Source organism: Ctenopharyngodon idella, chromosome 18, assembly GCF_019924925.1.
Source record: "Ctenopharyngodon idella isolate HZGC_01 chromosome 18, HZGC01, whole genome shotgun sequence".
NCBI classification, from domain to species: domain Eukaryota; kingdom Metazoa; phylum Chordata; class Actinopteri; order Cypriniformes; family Xenocyprididae; genus Ctenopharyngodon; species Ctenopharyngodon idella.
In genome coordinates, this window is record NC_067237.1 from 2213556 (window position 1) to 2220121 (window position 6566).

A 6566-nucleotide genomic window follows, 5' to 3' on the forward strand; every position below is an offset into this window, starting at 1 on the left:
TTTGTTTTGTTTTTGCGCACAAAAAGTATTCTTGTCGCTTCATAAAATTAAGGTTGAACCACTGCAGTCATGTTGACTATTTTAACAATGTTTTGGGCCTTGAAAGTGGTAATTAAATTGTTGTCTATGGAGGAGTCAGAAAGCTCTCATTTCATCAAAAATATCTTAATTTGTGTTCCGAAGACGAACAAAGGTCTTAGGGGTTTGGAACGACATGAGGGCGAGTAATTAATGACAGAATTTTCATTTTAAGATAAGATAAGATAGTTCTAAAGGCAAAAGGGGGTCCAACACGGTGGCCGGTGATGAAAGGCAACAGTAACAGTATATATATATATATATATATATATATATATATATATATGTATATGGAAAAAGAGAAAAATAAAATAACAAATGCACATATGCATTTTAGGTTAATTGTGTGTCGCTGTTGGGATTTGGCTCCCCAGGTATTCAATTAGCAGTGAACATAAGGTGATGATTGAAACAGGAGAATGGAAATTATTTAAGATCTCCTGCTGGGGTAAATATAGTCAGTTATAATTAGGGGTTGTACACTGTGTGCATTTGCGCCTCAGGAATGAATGGGAGTAGTGCAGGGAGACGAAAAAGTCCAGAAAATGATTTTCTGAAGGGCCTTCACGGAGCACTATATAGGCTGCCTGCAGAGAGGGAGAGATATTGTTCACAGTGCTGACAATGTGAAGTAGAAAATGTGGACAAAACAAAGCCTTCGGCCAATGGGGTCAGTTAACTCCTTGGGTGCAACATAGTGAATCACAGCATTGGTTAAATGTCTGATTTGATTTCATTTCGGTGTTTCAGGGCACTGAGGAACAGATGAAGTGCAAAGAATGTGTACCATGAATATCGATGGGGCCATCAGGGTTGCTGATGTTAAAGGTCTATTTTAATGTTTTTAAATCTAAAGAAATCAATAGTACTTCTGACAAATGTTTAAACGAGTGTACACAATAAATGAAGGCTTCAGACTGGGAAAATCTCAAAAATATAAAATTTCAAATGGTCATGGTGGTTGCCAATTACATGTCTAGCTGTGTTTGACAATTTGACTGATTTAATCCACACATCAAGCTTTGACATTTTCCAGAGAATTTCTTAAAAGGAGTCCTTATTACATAAATAATATACTTTAAAAGAATATACTTCAGTGCGAACTGAATGTAATGTTTTTGGATACTTTACTGCATGTTAATTGCAATTAAATAAGAATGTATTACAGTTTAAATTTATATTAAATGCAGTTAAGTCAGACTGAATTATATCTTTATAATTGCTTCTATTGTCCTTAAAATACCCTAAAGTGTACTGCTGAATGTACTGATGAATGTACTGTCTTTTATCCATCCATTTTCTGGGAATCAAGCCCATGACTCTGGTGTTGCTAACTCTATTCTCTACTCTTTGAGCTAAAGGAACGCAACAGGAGTCAGAGCATGTGGGGTGAGTGATGATTAATTTTTTATTTATGCTTGATAATAAGTAGTTTCAGTAGCAAACAAGAGTTGCATAGCTGCCAGAAAAAGGTTGAATTTAATATTTGTTTGCTGAAAAAAAAGAAAGAAAAGATTTTAAGTAGGGCTGCAATAATAAATCGATGCTTCTTGTGGATCGATTCTGAGATTTTTAAAAGTTTAAAAGTTTGAATCGATTCTGAGCCAAGAAATGTGTGGCGCATCACAGAGCAGTGCAAGACGAGCATTTGTGGTTAAAAAGTATATACATTTTTATTTTTATTTTTTTTAGAAAATATCCAATCGTTTCACTATAAGACCCTTATTCCTCATCTGGGATCGTGTAGAGCCCTTTGAAGCTGCACTGAAACTGACATTTGGACCTTCAACCTGTTGAACCCCAGTGAAGTCCACTATATGGAGAAAAATCCTGGAATGTTTTCCTCAAAAACCTTCATTTCTTTTCGACTGAAGAAAAAAAGACTTGAACATCTTGATTGACATAGGGGTGAGTAAATTATCAGGAAATTTTAATTCTGAAGTGAACTAATTCTTTAATTGAACAAGTTTCACAGGCATTTGACTAACACAAATGACTGTGAGATGTTAATCCTCTCTTCCACCAAGGCACTTCATTCTCACACGCGTCTGGGGAGACATATGGTTACACATGGTTTGGCACAGCAAGGACAATCAGCTGTCCTTTCTGTCTCCCTGTAGCACTGTCTTAGGCGTCTTACATTACAGAGATTGCAGTTTATTGCCCTGTTCACATCTGCAGTCCTCATGCCTCCTGCAGCAGGTCTATGGCACATTCACCCAAGTGATCAGAGACCCTCTGCATATTTCTCCTGGTGTAGAAACATCTCTTTAGTGTCCTAAGTAATCGGAACTGTAAAGCTTATTTAGATTTTACAAAATGCAGTATCCTAAAAAAAGTTTTAGATAAGTTTAGATGTTTAGTAGGGGAGTTTCTGGTTTCCAAGTTGAGTCAGTGGAAATCAAATGCAGTGTATGTTGAATATTCAGCAGCTGAATGTGCAAAAGCAGTGAAAATTTATATTAGGAGCTTAAGAGGGAGAAGTGATAAGGGAAAATTTAACTGTTGAAGCAGAAGAACGATACACTTCCACTAAAATATTCAGCTTATTGACTGAATGGTATGGGGACACATCTGCAGGTTTTTTTTAAATTGTAACCAGGATGTCTGGTAGATCATTTTGAGTTGTTTCCCAGCAGGAGTTTGTCTGAAGAAATACCATTGAAATACCATTTAAATGCAGAAAATGGAGTGTAAATGCAAGGAGTCTGTGGGGAACCTCAGATATAAGTGCTTGAAAGTGCTCACTTCGAAGGAATCTCCTTTTTCTATGCATAAAGTATCCCAGGCATCAAGGACTGCTTGTTGGTTAAGGAGAAAGTGATTTTAAGCAGAAGGACTGTTGAAGACTGAAGCAAATAAATCAATAATGACATACTGCTCATTTAAATGGTATACTGTATATTGTGTGGGTTGGTTGTCTATTTTTTGAGACATTTGTGTCCTTGTTATTCTGTACATAGATGGGTAGAAGTGTTGCTCGTGGTCAGGATCTTGTCATTTACTCCCACACACTACATAAGGAAAAACAGCACCTTATTTGTTTAGTAGATCTGTAAATTGCAAACAGTATTAATATATCAAATTACAAGAATAGTTAGTTAAAAATGAAATGTATTATGCATGTGGAATATCACAGTGTTGTTATTTTGACATGCTGGTAAGCATCCAGTTAATCTGCCCTCAGTGCCTACTGGTCATTTCTCAAGTAGTGTTTCAAGTAGACATTGGTCAATGAGCATAAATTTCTTGAGCGTTTTTCTGTGATCGCTCTGAGCGCTTTATTAAAAAGATGGCATTCAACTCTGAACCTAACACAGTGTTTTAAGACTTGTTGAACTAGAAAAGCCTTCAAAAAGCCTTTATGAAATTAATTTCGAATAAAATTTGTTTCACACTTTTATGAGAAGTAAAGAATGTGTTTTCCTTTCGTTAGATAAATAAAAAAGTACACATACAGCTAATTTTGCAACTGGAGCGGGGTGATGTCTGAAAATTGCAGTATTTTAGAATAGTTTTTTTCTGAGAAAGACAAAAAACTAATGGAAAATTAAAAAAATGGATTGTCCATCTTTGTAATTCAGCAGTGCATTATAAGATGACAGGTTTGCTAATGTCAACTATTCTGTTTCATTTTTCCTAAAATTTAAGTTTCTCTTAATACCAAATATTTATATATTCATATTTAATATTTTCTGCACAGTTAGTGAAGCTAAATATATATATATATATATATTTTGTTATTTTACTATACATTTTTAGTTATTTTAGTACAGGAAAATGAGAAATGTTGCTTTAGCTACTTTTTTCCATGCATCATCGCTGGAAAGTTTGCTTCATATTTGATGTTATAACATACTCTTTTGGGTCATGCTAAATATATATATTTTTTTCTTTTTTCTTCCTCAAAAGGCAAATATCATATTTGATGTTATAACATGCCCTTCAAACCCTATTGTTTAGTATTTCTGTTAGTGGTCTTTTTGCAGCACTCTTCGTGTTTATTGCAATATTTACCATTTTCTTTCTGACACTTTTTTTTGTTCTTCCTTTTTTTGCTGTGGAATAAAAATAGCACAGTTTGTCCCGCAGTGCATCATTGGTGGTTATGGAACATTTCTAAAGGTCCTTCATAAGGTCCTCAGTGAAACACACTTTTGGCAAAGTTGGTTGGATTTACCTCAGGTTGAGCGACTGTAGGTTTGCCAATAAATGAATTTGTTATGGGGTTGTTAGATGTCCCTACACATGTACACACATATATATATATATATATATATATATATATATATATATATATATATATATAATACTGTTCAAAAGTTTGGAATCAGAAAGTTTTTTTTTTTTTTTTTTTTTGGGCCATCACAGGAATAAATTGAAATACATTTATATACTAAATTGTTAAAAAAAATTGTTTAATTTTATTTTGTTCATGTCCTATTGGATCTAGGGCAGCAAGTGAGTGTTATTTGTCATTTTTTTGCATTTTTGTCACTACCCTATTTTAATGTGAAACAGTTAATTGTAACATTAACATTAAGTGAATAAAGACTAGCTTATACTGAATAACGTAACATTTAACAACACATGAAAACAAAGAGAACAGATTAAATTCATATTGACCCTATTTGCTTAATGCACTTTCCTGTTCTTATTTTGAATGATTCACCAGTGCATATTATTCCAAAGAAAAACAATTCATAAATTGTGCAACAAGTCATTGCTACTTACAGTGACATCAGAAGTATTTTTTTATTCATTGGCAAACAGATATAAAAACAATACATCAGAAGAAAAATGAAATGGTGATTAAAATAAACACTAAAAAAATAATTCATCACTAAACATAGTCTGCAGGCAAAAACCCCTGACAAGGGTTTCAAAGGTTTGACATCAACTATGATGCACATTTTCCTATTGAGGTGCATGAAGGGAAAAATAAATAAATAACACAGCCCTGGGGAATGTTATAACATCAAATACAACGTGCATTTTCCTATTGACAATGTAAGGCATTAACTAGCAAAGGTATATACATCAAAAAAAAGTGCAAGTGCTAGTGATGCTGAGGTCATGGTTTTGAAACTTAGGAAATAGTCAAGTCATGTCACCTTTATTTATATAGAGTTTTATACAATAAAGATTGTTACAAAGCAGCTTTACAATGTTAAACAGGTAAATAATGATCAATGATGCAAACAATTCAATTCTGTTGTAAAGCAGCTCTAAAAAGACAATAGTAAACAGTCAGTATTCAGTTGAAATCAGTTCAGTGTTGATTCAGTTCAGTTCAATAACTGTGTAAAGATTATCAAATATGGAATGAGTTCAATTAATCTTTAAAAGAGCTCTGCAGAAAACAGTGAGTTCAATTCTCATAGTGTCAATAATACTGCTGAATATTAAGTGTCCCAAACTCAAGCCAGAGGCGACAGTGGCAAGGAACCCAAACTCCATCAGGCGACAGAAATGGAGAAAAAAACTTGGGAGAAAACAGGCTCAGTCGGGGGCAGTTCTCCTCTGGCCAACGAATGAACATGGTGTGATTATGATTCAGGCTGCATCACAAATCAGAAGTCAGATTGTGGATCGGTAGCATACAAAATATTGAATCCGGTTCATTCTGCTTGACGAAGCTGTCCATAGGGGTCTGTGCAGAGGACTTGTCTGGTTCTTGTGGTCTTTGTTGAGGATCTGTGTCGATGGCTGTCGTGTCAATGAGATCTTCACAAGGGATTGTTCTAGTAGACAAGGTCTTTGCTGACATTCAGGGCTGCGATGAGGTCATGTCTAGGTGCAGGTCCACCATCTGATCTGGATACGACCCGGATCCGGCTTCAGAATTAAGTAGTAGGAAATTACTAGTCATCCAATTTTTTATACCAACCGTGCATTCTGTTAATTTTGTGAATTGGTATGTTTTGTCCGGGTGTGAAGAAATATAGATCTGAGTTTCATTAGCATAACAGTGAAAACTAAGGCCATGCTTCCTAATGATATCTACTAAGGGTAGCATGAACAGGGTGAAAATTAACGGTCCCAGTACTAAGCCTTGTGGTACTCCATACTGAACTTGTGATCGATATGACACCTCTTTTTATGATAGTCAGATAAGTATGATTTGAACCATGCCAATATAATTCCACTAATGCCAACATAATTTTGAGTCTATTCAAAGAAATGTTGTGGATAGTGTCAAAAGCAGCACTGAGATCTATAACACTAACAGAGATATACAACCATGATCTGATTATAAGGGCAAATCATTTGTATCTCTAATGAGAGCAGTCTCAGTACTATGATATGGTCTAAATCCTGACTGGAAATCCTCACAGATACCAATTCTTTCTAAGAAGGAATATATATTATATTGTCAAAGGTTTTGGGACGCCTACCTTTACATGCACATGAACTTTAATGACATCCCATTCTTAATCCGTAGGGTTTAATATGGAATTGGCCTACCTTTTTCAGCTCTAACAGCT